The sequence below is a fragment of the Aythya ferina genome (assembly GCF_964211825.1).
Source record: "Aythya ferina genome assembly, chromosome: 16".
NCBI classification, from domain to species: domain Eukaryota; kingdom Metazoa; phylum Chordata; class Aves; order Anseriformes; family Anatidae; genus Aythya; species Aythya ferina.
In genome coordinates, this window is record NC_140315.1 from 10769994 (window position 1) to 10792470 (window position 22477).

The window sequence follows — 22477 nt, forward strand, 5'->3', positions numbered from 1 at the left end:
CATTTGCAGAGTAAAATTCAGGCTGTGTTTCTGTTTGAAGTGTGAACTGTGGGTGTCTGAAGTGCTCCTTCTGAAAAAGCCACCCTCAGTAAGGGGAAAAAGGCAGCAAATATTGCCTGTGACAGGATGTTTGAAATGAACACAGTTGGCTGTACTACACTTAGCTCATAAAAGCAACTTTCAAGAACATGTTGACCATTGGACAGCTCTACCCAAATCAGGTCAGGTCATACAGACTACACTCTTACTACAATAGCCTTCATCTGCCCTGCCCTTACACAATGCCAGCATGAGCAGAGGAGAGCTTTGAATGTGAATCGAGAAAAATTGATGAACATTTGTCTGCCCTAGAGTCTGAGGGGAGGAAACACTCCTGACTCTGCTTGAAAGAAAATGGCATTTTGTTTCTTAGTTCTCCTGAAGCTGAGATGGCCATTAATGGAAGGAAGTACTTGTGTATCATACAACCAGAGGAACTATGATGCTGTCAGTCAGCCTGTTATTCTGGACGATCAGTGTCTCCAGACAAAATTTAATGAAAGACATTTAATAATTACCAGTAAGTAGAATGTATGTTGCACTAAGGCAAACCATACAGAGCTCCATTTTCAATCAAGTCAAACACTGTGCAGCTACTTAGATCAACAAAGACAAAACATAAAACAAGTGCTTTTTACAAATGTGCTGAATGCAAATAAAACCTTCTACATTTCTTTCAGGCCTATGTGTAAAACACATTACATGATACCAGACACAATTTTTTGTGAATGTTATTCGTTATGTCATGTAATTTAGAGGCACTTCAGGGGCAGCTCACCCTTTCAAGAACATCAAGACACTGTGAGTACCATCAAGCTAGGAAATGATCTTTCTTTCTGTAGGGATGATTTTTTTCAAGCTGGTCAAAAACAAAGATACTATCCTGGATTGGAAGAAAAGCTCTCTCCCTTCCCTCCCCATTTCTCCAAAGGAAAGGAAGAGCTGAAAATTGCACTTGGAAGACATTCAATTGAGCAGACGGTCAGCCATTCTCATGAACCATTTGGATCTGATTTTTAGAACCATGCCAAAATGTACCTTATGCAAAATGAGTAAGAAGAATAGCACTGCAGCAGAGGAATAATGCAGCAATCCGTACAGACAAGTCAGGAACAACCAGCCATTAGGTGAAAGGCCAATATAATTTAGCAACTCACAAGTTCATAAATGGTAGATTTACAGAAATTTAATCCCCTTCTACTCATCAGGGGATTTCACTACCAACCAGAAATAGCTAATTACAAATAGGAGCAATGAATTTAATAAATAAATAAAACACACTTCAGAAAAGCCCTTTGAATCCTTCAAAAAAGTAAAAGCACTAATTAAAAAAATATGTTTCTCTAAGAAACAGCCACAGGTTTACAGGGTGGGAATTGGCTAACTTATTAGAGTCTGCTCTGTGTGTCTGGCCACTGGTTGGCAACCACAGTCCTTTACTCTATAAAAACTCTTTCAGTAACACTTTGAAATACTTGCCCAATCATGTTTAGTTCACTTGGGAATCATTATAATACCATTAGATGGGATTATATCATTTGGTTTAATGTCAATTGCATTTCCATATTGTGTCCGGTGGTTTTATGATGTGGACAAATATTCCACCAAGGAATAGGCTAAGGCCATCACATTTAAATTCTTTTCCTGAGTCACAGTTGGCAGAAATCCTCATCTCAAGAAATCCAGGCTGTAAAACCCTCTTTGGAAGCAAAGGGGAGACCCAACACAGTTTTACACTATTCAGAAGATTGCTCCAACGGGGCGCTTTGTGCTCCTAGAGCCTGCTTAACACACCTAAGTGCTTGAGTCAAATACAAAAGACATTGTCTATCTCTCCCATCCTATTGACTACAAAGTTCACAGTGAACTATAGATCTAAGATCTTTGCTTAACCCATAGTGGCCAGCCAGAGTGGGGACATGAGCACCAAGACACCTTAGCCCCCTCATATTGGAAGAGGAACACTGTCAGACATCTAAACTACCTGCAAAGCTGCGAACAAGCTGAAGCCCTCAGATGTCTGATCAAACCTGCTTTCAGAACCAGATCATTCAATGCATTCAACAGTAATAAAGCTCTACAGAAATTAAATCATCATCAACAGCAACAAGAAGGATGTCAGACTTCTTGTCATGTGTGATTAGAATGCTTTTGTATTATGGCCCTCATCACTGTTTCAAGAAAATAAGTAAAAACCCATTTTCTTACAAGTGGAGCAAGCAAACCTCAGTTGTATTGGATTGTGTAATACATTTTCAACAACAGTTTTGTTGCTGTCACCTATAATAGAAATTAAATATATATGTCAATGACCAAGGTAACCAGAATGAAAGTTTTCTTTGTATGGGAAAAGGTGTTCTGTTTTTAAAAAATGTACAGTTCTACTAGAGAAGATTTGTTGTCCAAAGTTGCATATAAGTACTTTTAAGAAAACACATGGCAAAGCACAGGAGACACCTAAAGGGGAAAAAACAAACAAACAAACAAACAAAAATGAAACAATACCAGGGCTTGATACAAATAATCTTAATAATAACAATAATGTTTATTGGGACTATACAGACAAAGAGTCAGCTCTAAAATTCATGCTGTGAGAGATTGGTTTTATTTTTCCTAAAGAAGACTGCATGTTGATGAAACTTGTGTTCCTGATCATGAAATAATCACCACCATTAGAAAGTTAGGTGTTAAAAATAATTAGATCTGGTCCAGAGTCAGCCTGACCATAAAAACGGCTATGAGGCTCTGATTTCAACATGTGTGCCTGTGTGTCTTTTGGGAAATCTCTGCTCCCTAGCTCTTACAGCCCTCAACCAGAGGCAGCATGTGGGCAGGGAGCCCAAGGTACCTGCTGTCTCCCACCCTGGGGTGATGGTGGCAGAAGACAAACCCCCGCAATGAACACTTACCCTCTTTCCCCTGTGCAAAAGCAGAACAGGCCAGAGCGTGGTGGAGGCTTTTCACAAACCTTGAAGGAATGTGATGTCTTCAAGGCCTCTTCTCTTCTACCTGATTTGACTGAACATAAACAGCTGGCTCAAAAGCAGAGAGTAAAGCACAATGGTTGGCCACAAGCACTTAGTCTCTTACAACCCCCATAACAGAAGATTCATTTCCAGAAATACATAAACTGTTTTTCCACAAGACACAGACCAAGAGGGAGGTAGGTGTTCAGAGTGATTATACCTCTGTTGGACATGCAACGAGCTTTGCAGATGGTCCTCTGCCCATGCTATCCCTGCTGTTAACCACACAGCACATGGAAGGGATGAAGAGGGTTTCTCTCAGCTGGAACCTGGACTATGGTGCTGTTCCTGGTGGAGAGCCTCCATGTGTCTGTAGGGAGGCTTAAGCCTCTTTCTAGGCACCAACAAACTTCTGGCCTGGGGAGAGCAAATGAGTCACATCTGCACAGTTCCTTGGCAAACAAGAGCCCTGTAAAACTCTGCTTTCTCTTAGTTAGGAGTTTCTCACAGGGAAGATATATTTTCATGGGAATTTACAATTTTTTGCCCTCAAGAGAAACTTCACCATTTCCCTTAATCAAAAATGGTGTCATTTTTACCACTAAACATCTCACTTCTTCCCATCTGGCCAAAAACACTCCGGTGAGACATGGGCTTGGAAGAACTTGCAAGCCTCAGAGGGCTAGATCCAGCGGACCAGGCTGACTCAGTTCCTTTATGGCTCTAGGCAGTGGACTTGCCTATAAACTCAGATCCCTGTGTGGATGTAACCCCAGCATGTGCAGTTCCTGGCAGATGCAGAGCAGAAGCCAAGAGACAGAGCAACCTTAAACCACACTCTCTTCTTCTAGAATAGCTAAGCAGGATTGAAGTGAAGATTTCGATGGTGTTTGAGCTGTGGTGAAGACAGGTCTGGCTGTGGCAAGCACAGAGCCATATGCTGTCCTGTGACCTAGGTACTGGAAGTGATGGATTTACTGGGGAAAGACCTCAGCTGACCATGGGTGCAGTGTGGAAGAGCCACGCACGCCATCCATGCAGCACTTCCCAGCAGTGCTGGGTGGCGGCGTACTGGGAGAGCACTGGAACTGGGATGGGACCATCCGTCTTATTTGGGACTTTGGTTTTCCCATAGTTGAATCTCTAGATCTCAAGCACACACAGAATGATGCAGGCTATGCAACCTCGTATGACCCCTGCACAGAGAAACAATTCTTGGGTCTATTTGAGATGTATTTTGCCTGTAGGTCAGGTGATCAGAGGAAGCTACAGGGAGCTCTGAAGAAGAGCTAGTTGAAATTTACCATTAAAAATATTTTTCCATCATTAAAGTAGAGGGAAACCTCAAGGAAAAAGATGTCAGGTTTTTAATTACTTCCAAAGAAATAAAACCCTGGTAATTGAAAGTGTTCAATTTGCAGTAGCCAACAAGGGAAACATTTTTCTACTTTTTTAACAACCGAAAAGTGAAAGTTTGCAGCCTGTCAGACAGATATTTTCAGCAATGTCCAGCTGGACAGCTTCTTCACTTGCTGAAAACTGGAAAAAAAAAATAAAATCAATGGATTTTTTTTCTTCCTGCAACAAAGAATTTTTTTAATTTGAGCACACTCAAAAAGTTTTGCAGTGGGGGAATATTTTCTTGACTCATCCTGTGTCCTGCACGACAACAGTAAAACACACACTTTCTACTTCCCTCTGAGGTGTTTTGCTGATGCTCCTCACCCTGCCCATTACAATTTCAGCTGCAGCTCCCAATTCCAAACCCAGCTAGATGGCCCTGGGCAGTAGAGGGACCATCTTATTCCACAGTAGGTTACCAGCAAGGATGCCAGTGAGACGGTTATCATTGGAAATGAGGTCTCAATATGCTCTTACATGTACTACCATGTGTTTAAACATGAGAAGTATGCATAATCCACCTTTACCAGCAGGATAAGATGTAGCTCTCCAGCAGCAGGTTTGCTAGGTTAGGCTGTTTGGTAACCCCAACCTTGCGACACTGGCATCAGCATCCGCTGCCCTCTGCCACAGAATGGAGGTGGCAGCTGAGGGAAAGAAACTGAAGGCAAGAAGTGCTTCATCTGCTTGTTCTGATAACCTGAGACAGCCTGGTAGTTCTCCAAAGCCAAAAATTATCAAATGGAGAGACTGAAGTCATGAGCCTACCTATCTGAAACAATAGGAAAGGGGAAATTAAATGAGACATGATGGCTTAGAGTCTATTGAATTTATATAGACACTCTTGTTTTCTAGTCCTTTAGGGATATATTCTCCTTTTCTTTTGTTAGAAAATACTATGACATCTCTGATAATTTCTGTTGAAGAGGACATCTCAGAAGCAGAGCCATAAATTCCAGCAGGTTGTGTGAGAGGTGTTCTATCTTTTTGCTTGTGTATTGTTTGTTTTTTCATTTTTCTTTTTTTCCTGAGGTTAAAAACCAGTAATAGTTAATACTGTCATTTTACATGTTCCTTCTGAAGAACAAACCTAATCTTCTTCTTCCTCTGCCTTCCCTTTGTTGTGTTATTTCTGAGAAGTGCTGAATGAAAACTGAAAGTTACGTTTTCTGAAACCATATTCAATATGGACATGCACGTTTTTGCTTGGTTTAAAAATATTCTCATGCTTCTAGACACGTTCAGCTATTGCCTTCTTGACAGAAGACCTCAGGTTGAGTTTTGGCCCACATAAATGTGAGATGGATCATGAGATGGATGGCAATACATGCTAGTGGGTATGTGAGAGAGATAAGGTGAAAAGAAGGAGGAGAAGGAAGGTGTGTTTTCATGGACAGAGAGATCTGAATTATGGTGCTGACATGGCTGTATTTAAACGCAGAGGGATGGATAGGTGGCATATTTAATGTAGGGACAATGTGCTTAAGCTCCTCTTTCAACAGTTTCTTCAGGAGACAGAACCTCTGCAACATGGAGCTAAGGGCCAAGTAATGTCAGGGTTTAATTTGGTCTCTGATACTCAATCAGCGCATGCCCTCAGGCAAGTGACTTATCTTTTCTCTATCTAAACGTCTACATCAGTGAAACAGAGTTAAAAGTGCTTTCCACAGAAGTGTCAGTGAGTTTAGCATAACTCATTAATGTCTGCTTGGGGCTTTAAATCCTGCAGCAGAATATGCTCTGTAAGAACTGGTGGGTAACACACTGCAGGGGTGACAGGCAGGAGAAACTGAAGCCCAGCACCCCAATTTTGTGCTCTGTGATGTCTTTTAATATGGTCATAGGCAGATGGTTGGTGTGTAAGCATGGTGCCAAGCCCAGGTCCCCATCAGTGTGATTAGAGGATGCTCCCACTGGGTAAGGTTGTATGGCTGGGAGGGTGCCAGCAATGTCTGACTGAGAAACAAACAACCAATGAATCAGCCCTGATCACTGCATTCAGCTAATGAAAATGTATGTAATTGATATTTTATAACTATATGGAGAAAAGACTTTTTTTAGGCCTTTAATGGTATCGATTGACGGAAGAAAGCCAGATAGATGTCTCTAAGCTGCACTGCTGTAGGGCTAAAGTGCCTTCAAGTCAGGAAATGCATACTTGTTTAAAATTCACTTCAAATTTTCACATCATTTGCAGCTTTTAATGGCATTTTTGGGCCCTGACAATTAATCACGTAGCCACTGGAGTCAACTGATAGTCTCATTTCTGATCAAATACTGCTGTCAATCCCCCTCCCCCATATTCTGCATACTGACTGGTATCAAGGTCTGAAAGAGAGTAATTGCCAGGAGACCCTGGGATAGGCTTCAGGGTGCTCTCCTGAAGGGTGGTCTCTGAAACAGAACCATGGTCCTCATTTTTTTACCACGTTCCTCACTGTTCATTTCATATGATACTCTTTGGAGTGGCCTGTTGGGGGGACATTGCTGTTTTAAAATGTATGCAGATATTGATGCTTTATATTTGCCCTTCAAGGTAGAGATTGTCTTTTCTTCTGTGCTTGCACAGTCCATGAACTTTTAGTATCTGATATGATTAGGAATTTTACATCTGTAATCCTTGCTACTCCAATGGCAGCAGGAAAGGTATCTGGAACACATGGAATGGGACTATATGGGCAAAGAAATTTGTAGAAATAGGAGTCAATTCTTTTTTATGAAATAGAAAGATTCAAGAGCAGGGGATCTGCACTGACAGGCTGCTGCTGCAGAGAAAAAAGGAAAACCTGGGATCTCCATTCAGGCAACTCCTTGGAGGCAAGTAAAATGAGCTTAGTGCAGCAAAGGCTGATTAGAAAGATAGTTACTTAAGACAAAGTTACTTAAGACAAAGGGTTTCTGTTGACTTTAACAAGGTTTGGAAAGTCTAACATTACCAGGTTAGGTTTAGGAGTCCAGACATTGGGTTTGGTAGTTGTAAATAAGATTCTTTCTCTGCTGCAGTGGAGCCTCACTTCCCAGGAGTAGAGAGTAGACAGCAGTACACTTTGAAGATCCAGTTTGCAATCTATGCAGTGCATGAATCTGTGATTTGGTTTGTGTGTTCTTTCTCTTTCTCTTTCTTTCTTTCTTTCTTTCTTTCTTTCTTTCTTTCTTTCTTTCTTTCTTTCTTTCTTTCTTTCTTTCTTTCTTTCTTTCTTTCTTTCTTTCTTTCTATCTTTCCTTCTGATTCTGTTTGTTGTTCATACTGAGGTATTTTTAAAGTGATCTGGTTCTTTCCTTTTCTTTTTTTCATTCTCACTCATTGGAGAAATCGATGGAAAATTCACATACAGATTATGTGAGAAAAAAAAAAAAATAATAAAAAAAAAAAGAGCAAAAGAAAGCAAGTAAAAGGAAGAGCAGTGCATATTTCCTGATTTACTTCTCTATGCAGTCCCACACACATCTTGAGGGGACCTGACTATGACCGCAATGTGAGATTTCATTTTCAATTCTTAAAAATGTAATGGGTGCAATAAGAGAGAAAAGAAATGGGTTGGACATGAGAGGAAAGTGCAGAGTCATTCTTTCTCTTTTTGTGGTCAATGTGTCATACCTTGGTTATGGCTGTGCTTGGGACACTGCTGCAGAAGGAAGATAAAGAAAATCTGATTGGTTTGAGCACTATTGGTAAAACTGTACTGTCACTGCATGCAAGACTCACGCAGATATCAGGTCTTAGAAGGCTGCCTCTAAAAACATAGCTGTGAAAGTGCTACTGTTGTCTTCTCTTCTCCAACTACTTCTGTTTCCAGTTCCTCTAATTTTTATTCCATTTTTATTCATTTGTAGGAGCTGGCATAGACAATTCAACATTACAGAACAGCATTTATGGAGACTGAAAGTTGTGGTAATTAATAGGGTGAAATTCTATCCCAATTAAATCAGTAGAAAAACTCAACATTTTAGACTGTGGCATCTTTGTGCCATGATTTATTTGTAATCTGGCTGTCTTCTGAAGCTTTGAATACATTAAGGGAAAATATTGGGCTTGTGTGTTTGGACATTAGGAGGGAATAAACAATGACTGCAAGTTTAAAAAGTTATATGGGTACTCACAGGGTTTTGCATTTGTTTAATCCCTGCAGATCTCTAGCCCAATACAGTTTTTCTAAGTTTTTGTGACTGTTCTGCAGTCAGGGTTTTAGGAACTGAGCTGTGTTCTTTCTGACTAGCTGTAGTCATAATTTAGCTCATGAGTGTGCTAATGATAAATGAGACACAACCTAGAGTTCTCCTAAGTTTCCCTGGTTTGCAGGACTAGCCATAAAAAACATTCTTATATTTATGGTGTTTTAGCTGCAGTTCACAGAAATTAGTAAAGAGCTTCCCTGTTGATGTCTATGAGCTTTTGGCTCAGATCCACAAAAATCTGATTCTCCCATTTGAACTGGTATGACTCCATTATGCAATATTTAAGTGCTTGTAACACTAGATCAGAATACATCATAGATACATTGCAAACATGCTTATTTAATCCATGTAATAGAAGAGGATTAGTCTATTTTTCCCCAAATAATTTACTAAAGCTAAGGGATTCCTCAAACTCTTGGGACCTGCAAAAAATGGTTCTGCTTTCAGTAATTCTCGTTGGACTCCAGAAAGAGTAAAAGTCTCAAATATTATTTATGAACATCTAATTCCACACTTTTCCCCAACCCCCATACATTCTTCCTGAGGTTGTTACACCTCCAGATACAGACAGAAAGCAAATAACCTTTGGGTAAGTTGCAAATTTCCCATTTGGACTCTGAAATATTTGGTCATTCTGTTTAGCAACAGCAACTTTCTCAGCAATCTTTTTTTTTTTTCCTGAGTAGTTGAGATGGGACCATAGGTAAGAAAAATGAATCCAATTAATGAGCAGCAACATTGCTAAATATTATTGCGACCAGTGCAATGCCCGAGTTACCACTTGCAGTAACTCCACATTCCTCACCCTTGCTAAGAAGAGGTTTGCCACCCTTTGACATACAGCACGAGGAAAGAATCAGGAAGGACTCGCATGATTTGCCCATGTTACAAAAGTCAGTAGCAAAAGTCATAAAAACCTCTAGTAATGGAATTTTTTTTCTCTTTTCTCAGACAACTACAGCTTTTCTAATGAGAATTTTTACCTCTCATATCAGTGACAATGTTGATTTTCCAGAGTTCAGGGGGAAACTCCAACTTGCCTCTGGCCATGCAATAAATCATCCAATATCACTCTTAAGAATTGATCACCCGTAAGGGGCCATGATCTCATCATTGGCTTGGAGAAAGGAACAGTTGATACAAGGCAAAGCACTCCTTGAGTATGTTGTATAACTTTTTATGTTCATTAAGATGCTTCAGATACAGAACAACACTCTTTGTTCAATATTTATCTTTTCATCTGCCCTGACCTGGCAACTGCAAGCACTTGGAGAAGTTAATCGAAAGCTCACTTCATTTAATTTTAGCTTTCAGATCTAAAACTTCACTTCAGGTAATGGTCCTGAGAACACTTTTGTCCTATCTGCAACAGCTCTGAAACCTGCTCCAGTAACAGCTGGGAATTCATTATTGATCACTGTTGTCTTACTCCAGGAATTCTCCACTGAGATGATTTTACTTATTGAATGGCAGCAGGAACCCCCAGCCCAGGAAGGGGATTATTTCTCTAATATTTCCATTGCCAGAAGGATCTTTCAATCAACACATGCTATATACAGGATTCCCATATTGCCTGTCCTAGAAGACTTTTTTTTTTAATTCCAACTTCCTCACCTGTGTCCATTACTTGGCAATGGGGTCCAAGGGCTGAGCAAGGATTTTAGAGACCTGTATTCAATCCCTGAGCTCTAAGGGCTTTTTATGGAGCTTTTGGGAAATATTTGTGCCTGAACTGACATCTTTGTAAATTGGCAAAAAATATGACATTCTTTTGTGTTATTAATATAGGCCATAAATTTCTTCAAGCAGGGACTGTTTCTAGTAAGATTTATATATACTACTTTGTACAGTACTGTTTGTATCTGCTAGCAGAGAAAAGAATTAGTGGGGGCTTATTGGTATTTTAAAATAAAGGTATTTAAAAATATTTAGCAGCATGCCCAGGATCAGCTGTGACAACTTGCCAATAGTTTCAAACTTCAGAGGTTAAATTCCCCCTGAAATCAGGACACCTGTTCAAAAAAACAAAAAAACAACAACAAAACAAACAAACAAACAAACAAACAAAAAACAGAAATAAACAAAAATAAACACCTAAGTACTGTTTTTGTGTATAAGCTGAAGAAGCACTGTTTTTGTGCTCCACCTTTTATCTGCCTTACAGAGTTTGATCCTTTCTGTGTTACATCCTTGAATTCTTTTCCACAAGCCCATGGATGGCACACCCTCTATTTCATGAATGGATTTGGGGTATTTGCAAAAATTGGTAGGGTCCCAGTAATGGATATGAGAGAAATGCACTACTCGTAGGACACCTTAGATCCATTCTTCTCACCAGTATTGGGAGCTGTGGAAAGTCTCTGCCCTAGGTGCTTTGTCTCTTGGTATTGCCTAAAAGTGTAAAGATACAGTATTTAATTCAAATGCTTTATTCATTTCAGTCCAGAAAATATTAAGATTTATATATATGTATTTATCCTTAATTAATCCAAATCTCTACATGTCTTAGTAGAATGAAAGACTAAAAATAACGACCTAAACACTCTCACCCTGCCCCAGGCACTTTTTTTTTCAATCTTTTTTTTTTTTTTTTTCTTTTTTTTTTTCAAGGGGGTTAATTTTAGACTTGGCATCTTTGCCCCATGAACTTCCCACATGTGGTTAAAGCTACAAGCCAGGTCCTGCCACCAGCCATATTTACCAGAAACAGCAGCAGAAATTTCCAGCAGAACAGTAAAGGGGCTGCAGTTCCTGTTGTTCTGCCAGTATATTTCATCTAAAAATATTATTCATCTTGCCAACCACTTTAATGCAATTGGGGAATGGCAGAGCTGGGAAGTCAGAAGAAAAGCTCTTTGTTAAAAAAAATACAGCTCAGAAGTCACTCTATTTTCTCCCATATTGTCTGTTCTCTCTCTCTTTTTTTTTTTTTTCATGTCCTTCTTTGCTGTTTACCATATCTGTTTCTCAGACTTTTCCCAGTTGTGTTAATTATCAGTCACTAGAATACTAATCATTTAAAATATCTGTATTTTACTTTTAAACAAAACTTTTTACAGCCCTGCAAGAAGAGAGATGATGTAAAAAATGATCCAGCTGAAAGGTCAAAATCCTTCTTAATGTAAGTACCTGGCTTTACAACCTGGGAGTAACCTGGAAATAGTTACAAGGAGCATGGCACACAGGCAGTGCTTAGCTGAGCTGACAGCCAACCACAGCTCCAATCTTTGGCTTTCCTTCGTTTCGTTGACGTTGCCATTTCTTTTCTTTGTAGTTTTCTGTTGCTGAAGCAGAAGCTGGAAGATGATCAGAGAGGAAAACAGAGACACTGAGGTCAAGTGTCCTTGAAGTCTGTTTGTGACTAATACATTAATGAGCTTAGCTGGGGAAAATCCAAACCCAACTTGTTCTGCACCTGAGCATGATCATACTGGAGTGGAGAATCACAGCATTCAAACCAGCCTGATCCTAGCAACAGAGAAAAAAAATCACTTGTAGGTTCTTTTACGATAAATAAATAATAATAATTAAAAAAAGAAGTTTTACATCCTTTTGATGACCCAACAACCTCTTTTACAACAGCAGTAACCCTTTCCAAAAGCTGCCCAGCTTCGGGCTGGCTCCAGATCCCAGGATGACTGGAGTGCCATTTCTGCTGTGACCTTGCTGGGAGGGTACAAGAGGGTGGCAGTGAACTGGGACTGGTGGCTGGCAGCAGGACATGATGCCTTGTGTACCTGCAGGGGCTCAGGATGAGCCTCCTTGCAGTGCCCCAAGAGGATAGTCATGGAGGGGTCTGTGGTGTTCAGGTCAGCTCAGCATGCTTGCTGTGTCCTATGAAGCTTCGTGGTATTTCTGCAGTAGAAATAACCCTAACCTGCCATCTCCACCAGTGGTTGATGCTCCATGTCCACCAGTGTTCAAGAAGCATATGGATAATGCCCTTAATAATATGCCCTACCTTTTGGTCAGCCCTGAAGTGGGTAGGCAGCTGGACTTGACCTTTGCAGGTCCCTTCCAACTGAACTGTTCTGTACAGTTCCATTCTCTTTGCTCTCCTACATGGATATGTGAGGATACAAAGACAAAGCAAACAAGGCTAGTTATAAAACAAACTGGGGTTCCAACCATCCAGAGGAAAGTTTCTATCAGTTGAGTTTTAACCTTACACATACTTTCATTCATAATAATTATTTATGACTATTACTACTATTAATTCATTTAATAATCTGAGATAATAGGTTATGCTGACAAGAGCCAAATAAACAATCTCTTAACCCTCCAAATCCAATAGCCTAAAAGTGGCAGGATACTAACCAGATCTAGCACAGACTGATACAGCCATTACAGCCTGAGCACTGTATAGTACAGGTGAGACTTTGAAGAAGGTTTCTGGTGGGAGAACTTGAGGGGTGCTGACATACATTAGTAGGAAAGCTGGGGTGGGCAGGGCTGGCAATGCAGCCTGGTGGATCCAGCCCACCCACTACAACTGCCGTGCAGGGGAGACTTCACCTCTGAAGAAGGTGCAATCGGATCTCTCATCTTCTGGCATGGAGCAAAGGAGAGAGGACTAAAAAATGAGGACGAAGAGGAGGAAATCAGTGATGGGAAATCCACAGCATCCCTATTGCAGGCTTGCAAGGTGAGCCACTTGCTTGCCATCAGCGTGGTGGCATCCGAGGATTGCAGTGAGGTCGCTCAGGTCCCCCCTTGTATCCCACGTCCTTCAGGCTCTGCGGACAGCACTCACCTACACTGTGCTCTCTTATTTGCCATACAATCCAAGATGATTCAGCCATCCTGCTGTTTATTTTTTCTCCCCCTGCTTGTTGTTTTTGGCACTTCTCAAGGCCTTTTAACCCTCCACTTTGCTTTTAGTCAAGGCCTGTGTTGTCTTGGCCAAGTAGCAGTTATGAATGTACACACAGGGATGATTATTGCCTCCTTGTATACCTTTCTAACAGTTATTTATCCAAGGGGTAAACAATATTGGGTCAGATTGTGCAATATCCAACTGGGAAACAAACCAAAACAAAAATCTCAAGTAAAAAAAACATCCCTCTATTGTGTTCTGGTACATCCATCCCAGCTGGAAGAGCTTGTTAAAACCTGAGTAGTGGTAAAGGAGGTGTTACCTTTGAGACATATGATTTGCACAAATGAATCTGTGGGCAGCTTGCTCCATGTCAGGCACCAAACCAAGCTGGTCATGTCTGAGAGCCCAAGGAAGCCACCACCCAAACTGGAAAAAGAAAGACATTACTTTGTCTGGAAGAGCAGCAGCAAACAGAAGGGCCTAAATCCTACTTTCCAGAGGTAGAAATGGACTGGGGAAGGTAATGGAGTTTTAAGAGCAGTGCCATTTCTTTACTGGTTCTGCAGTGGAAGAAGAATGGCCTTGGCTAAACCTCTTGCCCCTCTCTCTTGACAAATCACATTCCTCACTCCCTTCCAGCCAGATCTCAGATCTCTTCTGAAGCAGACCTCCAAATTACAGATAGATGGAGTTTCCCATCCCCAAAGTCTGTTCCTTGGGGCTGACTTGCTCTTTGCTATATGAAGAGGATCTGGTTCTTCATATCAGTTCCTGCTCACCCTAATATTGTTGTGTGAACTGAAAGGGAGGGGAGGGACTGACTCTCCTCTCCAGTAAGGTACTTTACACCCTGGGAGCAGCATCACAGGTTGTTTCTATACAATGTAATGTATTTCATGTCCATATCTGAGCCCTTCTGCTTTGCCAGAGCACTGTAAAGCAGGAGAGCTGGAGCTTGCACTTATTCAAAATTAGGTGTAAAACACAGAATAGAAAGAAAAATAAGTGACTGTACCAGTGTTGCAACTGATGGATTATTTGCTTTCCAGCCTTTGAAAGCATTCCATTGGATTTGGGGAAAGCAGGAAAGGTTTGTGTGTGTGTGTGCCTGTGTCTGTGAGATGGTGCTGGGGTCAGGAGAGCACTGGAGAGAGATGAATTCCCTGACCCTCTTCTCTGGAATCTTAATAACGTGTTAAGTTATTGTGCAGCGGAGGAATGCAATTAGTGCAGCGGCCAAAACCTCCTCCAGCAGGTCATTACTGCATTAGTAAATGGAGGCTGTTAAGGCACCCAGCATCCCTAAACATACCAGAGGGGCTGCTGGCCCAACAGGACCCAGGATTGATGAGAAAACTCCCACTGCTCTCTCCCCTTCTCCATCCACTTTTCATTATTGCTTTTCTGATCAAGCGTACGACCACATCCTTCCCCATCCTCCTCCGGACCTCACTCCCAAGATGCACTCCCGGGAGGCCTCTCTGGCAAATCAAATCACAACCCACTGAGAGGTGTCTGTGATAGATGCAACCTCCAGCTGGGGGGAACTCAGCCCTGCCAGCGGGAAGCTTCCCCGGTGAAGGCGAGGGGCAGAAGCGAGGCACGGCAGTGTGCTCTGCCGTGAGCTGGGGAAGCAGAGCCAGGCTGCTGTGTGCCTGGGGCTCACCCGCTCGCTCTTTCAGGCTGCTGTGCTACAGGGAAATTGCTGTTGCTCCTGCAGAGCCATCCTCTGCTGCGAGCACAAAGCCAGACGAGCAGCATGGGCTCGTGCCCTTCCTCCAGCCCTGCCAAAACAGCCTTGCTGGGGGCTTGCTGGAGGTGAGGGTTAGCAGTGCTCAGCTTCTCAGGCTCAGGGAAAAGCAGGGAAGAGGTTTTTCTACTGAAGTCACTGGACATAAACTGGCCTTGTGGTTTTCTGGGTCTGACAAATGTTGCCATGCTTTGTGCAGCTCCTGCAGCCTCCTGAATGAGCCTCAGCAGCTCCAGAGAAGCTTGATGAACCCTTTAAGACTGCATAATAAATTGCTTTTACTTCTATATGTTTTAAGCAATTCTGAATATTTTGGCACTGTTCTAGTTAGAAGAAATGTAACTTGGCTGCTTTTTTCCATGCTAAAACTTAACAGCCTGAGGTTGGGCATAAGGGTGATGAGAAAACCAGTGTCTTACCCATGGTAAGGGTGTTCTGCACACCTAGGTCAGGACAATGCCTGCCTGGTAACCGGTAATATGTTTTTAATTCCATGCCACGTGATACCATGCCACGTGAGCTCTCCAAGGATGACAATCACTGTTAGCATTTCTCCTGTTCACTGAGACCAAGAGTTAGCTCTAACAGAAATCTGGTTCCTTTGCTACGATAAAAAATGTACCCAGACCTCCTACAACACAATGCAATGCCTTCTCACAAGACAAATTGAAAAACAAGAACAAAAATAAACAAAGCTCTTTTTTTTTTTTTTTTTTTTTTTTTTTTTTTTTAGATTATGGCATTCTTATCCCATCTATGTCTTCAAACAAGTGCAGCTATCACTAGTAATCACTGTTCATCCAAGACTGTTGCAAAGCAAATGCTCCAGATTTGTTATTGTGTGTGCCCAGCAAATGTGCTTATCTGCAGCAGCAAAGTGCTTATGTTCCACAGTCAGGAACCTGTGAATTAGAGACCATAGTACGTGCTTATAAATAAATAAATAGAACTACAGTTTAAAACATATAAAAATAATGATTATTTTTAAAACCTGAATATTGTTTCCAGCTTTTCAGCATTAGACACTAGGTTTATATTGCTATGCAAATTATTCCTCATAGAGAGTTTACAAATTTCATGTTCATTATTAATAGTGCTATGAGTTTTTCCCCTTCCTGTTTGGTGCTATCTGCAGTGCTTGGGTAATACATAATTAATGTTAACTGCTTGTGCTCTGGCCCCTGTGCCAGTTTACATTAGGTTATTTTTCGATGTCTTTTGTTTCTGGATGTTGGAAGTCAGTATTCAATGGGAACGAAATAGCCAGATTACTTTGTGCTGTTCTTTCCAGGCTTTTCATCTTCCTGACTGAAGCGATGCTGGTGGATTAAATCACTAACCTCTCACCTTTTGCAGACTTGGGTTCAAAAACGTGTTTAAGTGCCAAGCCTTGACAAGTTTTGTAATTTCCCTTTGGGCCAGGTCTTGTCTACAATCTATTGATAATACAGTCAGGGTGGTTAGGGTTGTGATTCTTCAGTGTTTTGTGTTCTTATTTTTTCCATACTACAACAGTCCCAGATAAATGGAAGCATAGCAGCAGAAACCTCTCAAAAAGTGCCTTTCCAAATGATATCTATTTTTTCCATGAAACTGCCATAAACTAGAATAGCAAAAATCATAGTAGAAACTACACCTACATGCTTGGACAAACAATTCCCTTTAATGCATGCTTAATCTTCCAGGACGATTAGATTATTTTGTAATAGCCACCAGTTTAGATTAACTGGCAGTCTCCACATACTTTGTTAGAGCAATAGGGCAAGGATGCATTTGTGGTTGTAGTGACAGTGACGGAGAGAGGTTTCAGGTGAGGACAGAAGTGCTTTGATCAAGCCGTCAGCAGCAGCAAACCTGCCCCTCATTTCTGGGGCCAAGCTGTTCCTCCTTGCACAATGTGGGATTGCAACTTCTATCTGCTGAATGCATCTCCCAGAGGTGTAAACACCCACTGCTAAGAAAGAGCAAGAAACTCTGCTTCTAAGTGAAGAATGTCAGCACAAATGAAAGATGGGGAGAGAGGACTCGGCTCTGTCAATCTCCAAAATGGAGCCTCACCCATCCTCACTCTTAATGTCCAGGGAAATTGCAGTCTCCCCTCTGTGTTAAAGCAAGACAGTCACAGAAACATTAAACTCTGCAACCAACTTTTCACCGAGACATTTCCAAGGCAGCAGCTTTTCTCCCCTGTCAAACCACCAAGGTTGCCAATAAAACTTTGTGCTGTTTGCATCCTGATGGCTGAAGTCCCAAAGACTTGCGACAGGCTGATAGATCTAGATGACACCAGCTTCCCTATGTGTTAAACCAGTTATTAAACAGGAGAAGTTCAAGATGGAGCAACTGTGTGGTAATGGGAGATTTGAATATACTAGCTTCAAACCAGTCCCACCTACTTGGAGAGGCATCAGGAAGAAATAACACCTATTTTTGTTAAACGCATTCGCTGGGACAAAGTTCTCCATGCTCTGTAGCCCCAAGGGAAGAAAGAGCAGAGGAGTTCATACCCAGAGCATGTCAAGACCCCATTTCTGCAGACCAAAGGGCTCTGCACACTTCTTTATAACCTGAATTCATGAGCTGAGACCCGTGTCTTATATGTAGAAGCAGGGTTCAGTGTAGAATAAGGTAGCATAATATATCATATCTGTAGAATAGGATATTGAGTGTCATTTAGTTGCAACTCAAAGGATTTTAAAAGTTCCATTCCTATATCTGTCATTTATTTTAGTGATATACTTTTGATTTGGCTCAATAATAGAAGACTTAGGTGTTGTTTCTATGTACCAGCAAGTGCTGCTACGAACTTTGCAAGTTTCCTTGCTCTAGGAAAATGGGTTTGGGGGGATATTGGAATGCACTTGGAAAACAACAGTAAAAATATGTTTCCTCTCCTCTCTACCTCAAATAGAACAACAACAACAACAAAATAATAATCATAATCATGAAAATATTCCCAAGTACCTTTCAGAGAGGTAACAGCCTGCTCTTTTGAACACCTGAGTGTTCAGAAACCAGTTGGATTGGAAGTTGTCTTATTTTAGATTACCATCTGTCTTTGGGCAGATCTCTGGGTCAGCTTTGCAGGTATAAACTCAGCTCTGGGAGACTATTCCTTTGTGGTGCCACCCCAGCTTCATGATACATGGGAATCAACAAAGCCCTCACAGTTATCTGTGCCTTCTCTCCTTGTCTCTCTCCCTTACTGTCTGTGTCATGTTTGCTCAATTTACTACACAACAAGTATTTCCACTTCCAGCAGGGTCAAGTGAGCTCATAAAAAAAAAATCCGTCTGTCTCCATGCATCACCACTAAGCATGCCCATCAGGCTCAAATCAGAGTCTATTTTCTGTTGCCAAGCGATAGGTGATGGTGTATAGAGGAGACAGGGGTTAATCCACAGGGTTGAGAGAGTATCAACCGCATGTTTTAACTAGCAAAGGGGAGCACCGATTGCTGGGAAGCTGGTGAGTCAGCAGCGAATGTCTGTGTTTGTGTATGTAGGTGTGTGCAAGAGAACAAGAGGCATACCCAGGCATACACGCCAAATTACTCAGGACCAGAGTTCTTTGTCTTCAAGTGGATGCAGCTCCCACTGAAATCAAGGAAAAATTATTCTGTCCTCCTGGCCAAATGCACTTTTGTTGAGCACTGCCTTGCCTTGTGCTGAGGATGCTTCTGGGCCTCTGTCAGGATGCGTCACAGCAAAGCTGATATGAGGAATGGGACGTTTCTGTTTTTCAAAGGAGTTATTTTATATCTGTAACATCTGATTCTATTGCTTACCACTGATCTCTGCCTGCTGGCCTCCCTATGAGAATTTAAATTCTTCCTAAACCCCCTAAAATCTGGGTTGGCAAAGCTCCAGGATTTTCATTTCATTAACATTTTTGCTTTTCTTTCCTGCTGGCATGATATTGAGACCTTTTCAACACTTTCCTGAAAAAAAGTCACATACTCTGACCAAGCTATAACCCAGCACCTTGAATGTTCTCAAGGGATGAAGTTGTGGGTTTAGGCACCTTTTATTCATTCCTTCTTTTTTCTTCCCATACTGTAACTACCCCAGGTGGAGCTTCTGAAGGTACAATTTTGTTTAATGACACCGCCATGCATGCCAGTATCACTCATATCATAGCTTGGTGTCATCCAAACTTGTTCCACTTGCTTTTTTGCCCTGTCCATCAGGAAGCACAATATCACCCTGAGCCAGGCTATTAAGAGATTTGCATGCCATCTCATTCATTTTAAGAAAGACTCTGATTCCTTTGATGCATCCATTGAATTTTTAATCTCAGGGTCAATAGATGAACCATGGCACTATGCACATATCTTACGTATAACTGTAAAGGAAACGTAAATCTGTCATTGAATGTGCTTCGGTGCTCCCCTTCCTTCCCAACAGTGGTATTCAAACACTTCATAAATGCTACTGTGTGTGTCCTTCCAGCACACCTCTCAGCCAAGGAAGCTACTAGTCTCATTTCAGAGGTAGGAATTCAGGGTACAGAGGAGCCATGTCACCTCACAGTCACCTAGGAGGTTCCTCTTGGAGTGACGAACCCTGGCTTTCTCAGCACCCACTCCATTGTGCTTCCCCTCTGGAAATAGGTGTAAACATCCACTTTGAAAAATGAAACACTGACCAAACACCCATGAAGCTCCTTTTCCAGTATGGACAAGCCATTAAATAGACATCACCCTGCCCCATAAACCTGTGACTGCATGAGAAGCCTGGATGTGTGGCAGATATGGTCCAGCTTATCTCTGGGTTGGCAGTTACCTGGTTGGCACCAATGGGTGCTGGAAGAGGCTGAGCCCGTGGGTGGGGTGTGGTGTTCCTAGAACGTGCTGGCTCAATTGGGAAAAGCAGCCGTGCCCCCCGGCGGAGGTGCTTCTTGCAGCACTGTGTCTCAGGGAGGTGTCAGAGCCAGACTAACAGCCTGCTCCTCCCAGAACATGTCTGAGTCTGCCTCCTCCCAGAGAAGGGATATAAAAGGGCAGCTGCAGTAGGCGGCTGACTTTTAGCAGGCAACGTTGTGCAAATCAGACCTCCTTGGGTTAAAAAAGGCAAAGTTGCTACCAGCAGAAGATGGGTCTCCCTTGCCTGAGAAGCTCCCTAATGCAGCCCTCTCAGCTTGAGGATATGCCATGCATTAACCACCATGTTGGGTTTAACCCTGGCTCCCAGAGACATAATTAATTAATTACAAAGGAACTTCAGCTTTCCTGTAAGAAGACAATCCTCCCCCCTCAACTTTCCAGACCTGCTGTGGTGTTCCTAATGTCACTTAGGCCTCAAAACTTTGAAAGAAAAGAATGAAATATCTCAAGTTCTTATTGGTTTTATTAGTAGCAATACATCTCCTGATTTTCTGAAACGTGACTCATGCTAGTTGAATTTATGGGGCTAACAGTGTTGGGGTCCTTTCCTTTCACAGTGGGACTGAAAAATTACTTGTTGGTGTTTGAAGAGCAATTGCACCATCAAGCAGAGGAGACTTCCTTTGAGAATTGCTGGGGGGAGGGCTTGAAGAGGAAGAGGGTATTTTTGCTCTCTGCATGTTTTGGTTTGTGAGTCCCTCTTATCACTGTGCATCAGACCTGTGTTTATTGAATCTCCACCAGTCGCTGAGATCTATGGCATGATTAACAAGAGATGCACGCAGGGAGTGGAGAGGGTGGCTTAGGAAAGGGGAGGTGCCCGGGGCAAGGATGTAATGATTTTCTTGTCCTTTCCACAGAAGGAATGCACACATTGAGCGTTTGTACAGCATCCAGCACAGCGAAGCCCTGATGTGGTGAGAGACTCCTGACTAATATATTTGGAGTGATAAAAGTGACTACTATCTGCTAATGAGAGTGGTGGGAATGAAAAATGAATCCTTATTTTCATCATTTTCCAGGAATGCAGTTCCTTCTGGCTACCCAGGAGTTCATCTACCATCCAGCTGCTGTGTGGGCTGTGACTGAGCATGCGATTAGGAGAAGGGAGATAAGTGGTTCTTCAACACCTTCGTAATGTAAAAATGGTGTATTTGGATATACGATATAGGTATCTTCAGATATGCTGACCAAAATGTGATACTCTACAAAAAAAAAAAAAAAGAATACTGGTAGGGTTCTCTAAAAAAAAAAAAAAAAAAAAAAAAGGTGTCTAGGATATAGACAAAAATCTTTGGGTTCTAGTGCTGTGTTTAACCAGGGCAGGAAAGTACACAAAGGACAGATGTTCGGTATCAGTGTATTCCTTATATTCTGGAGTTTGAGGACATCTCTGGCTTGCATGGCTCATTAAAATCCAGACCTTTCAAATCTGCAGAAACCAACAATAATAAAAGTCAACCAAACTTGTGACTAGAGGCAAAGCCTAACACCAGACCTGGGAAAATAGGTCTTACGAACTCTGTCATGATAGCCACCCTTCAGGAGTCTGTTTTTCCAGGACATCTCTCAGTCATCTTTTGCTTCATTTCTTTGGAGTAATATGGCCTTGAAGTTCCTAAGATTCTGTGCTATAAAATTTAATAGAAAATGATTTGCTAGAAGATTTCTCTTTTACAGGGTAGAACAAAGAAGAATCAACCTATAAAAAACTTGTATTGCCTCTAAAGATGGGAGGAGAACCAAAGCCCTGGCATAAAATAAAAGGATACATCTTAAAATAAAACAAAAATGTAATTACGAGTTTGAGTGTATCAGCAATCAGCTGATGCCACCCAAGTGTTCAGTGATGTACTTAGCATCAGTGAAGTCTCAATCATTACGTGTCAGAACATTACGTAATAATTGTAATGTGGCTTAAAAATATCTCTGCAGCCATGTAATATAAAGGAATTAATTACAACACCAATTCATGTCTGAAAAACTCAGAGATGAAGCAACTTTCTAATTGGTTTTAAATTTAAACCAGAAGGGAGGAAATCAGAGATATAATGAATTATCCTGTCATCAAATTTTGCATATATAGGTGTTCTGATTTTATTTTCTCCTGTAAACAGCTCCCACTGATCATGGTCAGGAGGAAGATGCTGAGCCAGGAATTTTCTAAGAAGCCCACAAACCATGGGGTACTGTCCCCAGAGCAGACTGGTTTCTGATCTTAGTCCTTCCTATGTTTTCTTGGAAATTAATGTCAATCAAAAGATCCAAGATACATTACTCGCTTTGAAAGTAGTGATGGAGCAGACCGTTTAGTCTGGGCAGTGCTGGATGGAAAGGGAAATGTGAACCAATACTTAAAAGCAAGACAGTGGAAACTATGAAAGAATTGGTGTTTTGTGATACTGGAGTTGCTCAATTAGAACAGACATAATTTTCATCTG

At 41.6% G+C, this 22477-nt stretch overlaps 1 long non-coding RNA gene across 1 annotated transcript; it reads left to right on the forward strand.

Annotated features, from left to right (window-relative positions):
* Nucleotides 1-20247: 20247 nt before the first annotated feature.
* Nucleotides 20248-21153, forward strand: LOC311445927. The gene is made up of 3 exons (XR_014698678.1): nt 20248-20383; nt 20897-20953; nt 21059-21153. It is a non-coding gene; the product is annotated as an uncharacterized lncRNA (long non-coding RNA).
* Nucleotides 21154-22477: the final 1324 nt, after the last annotated feature.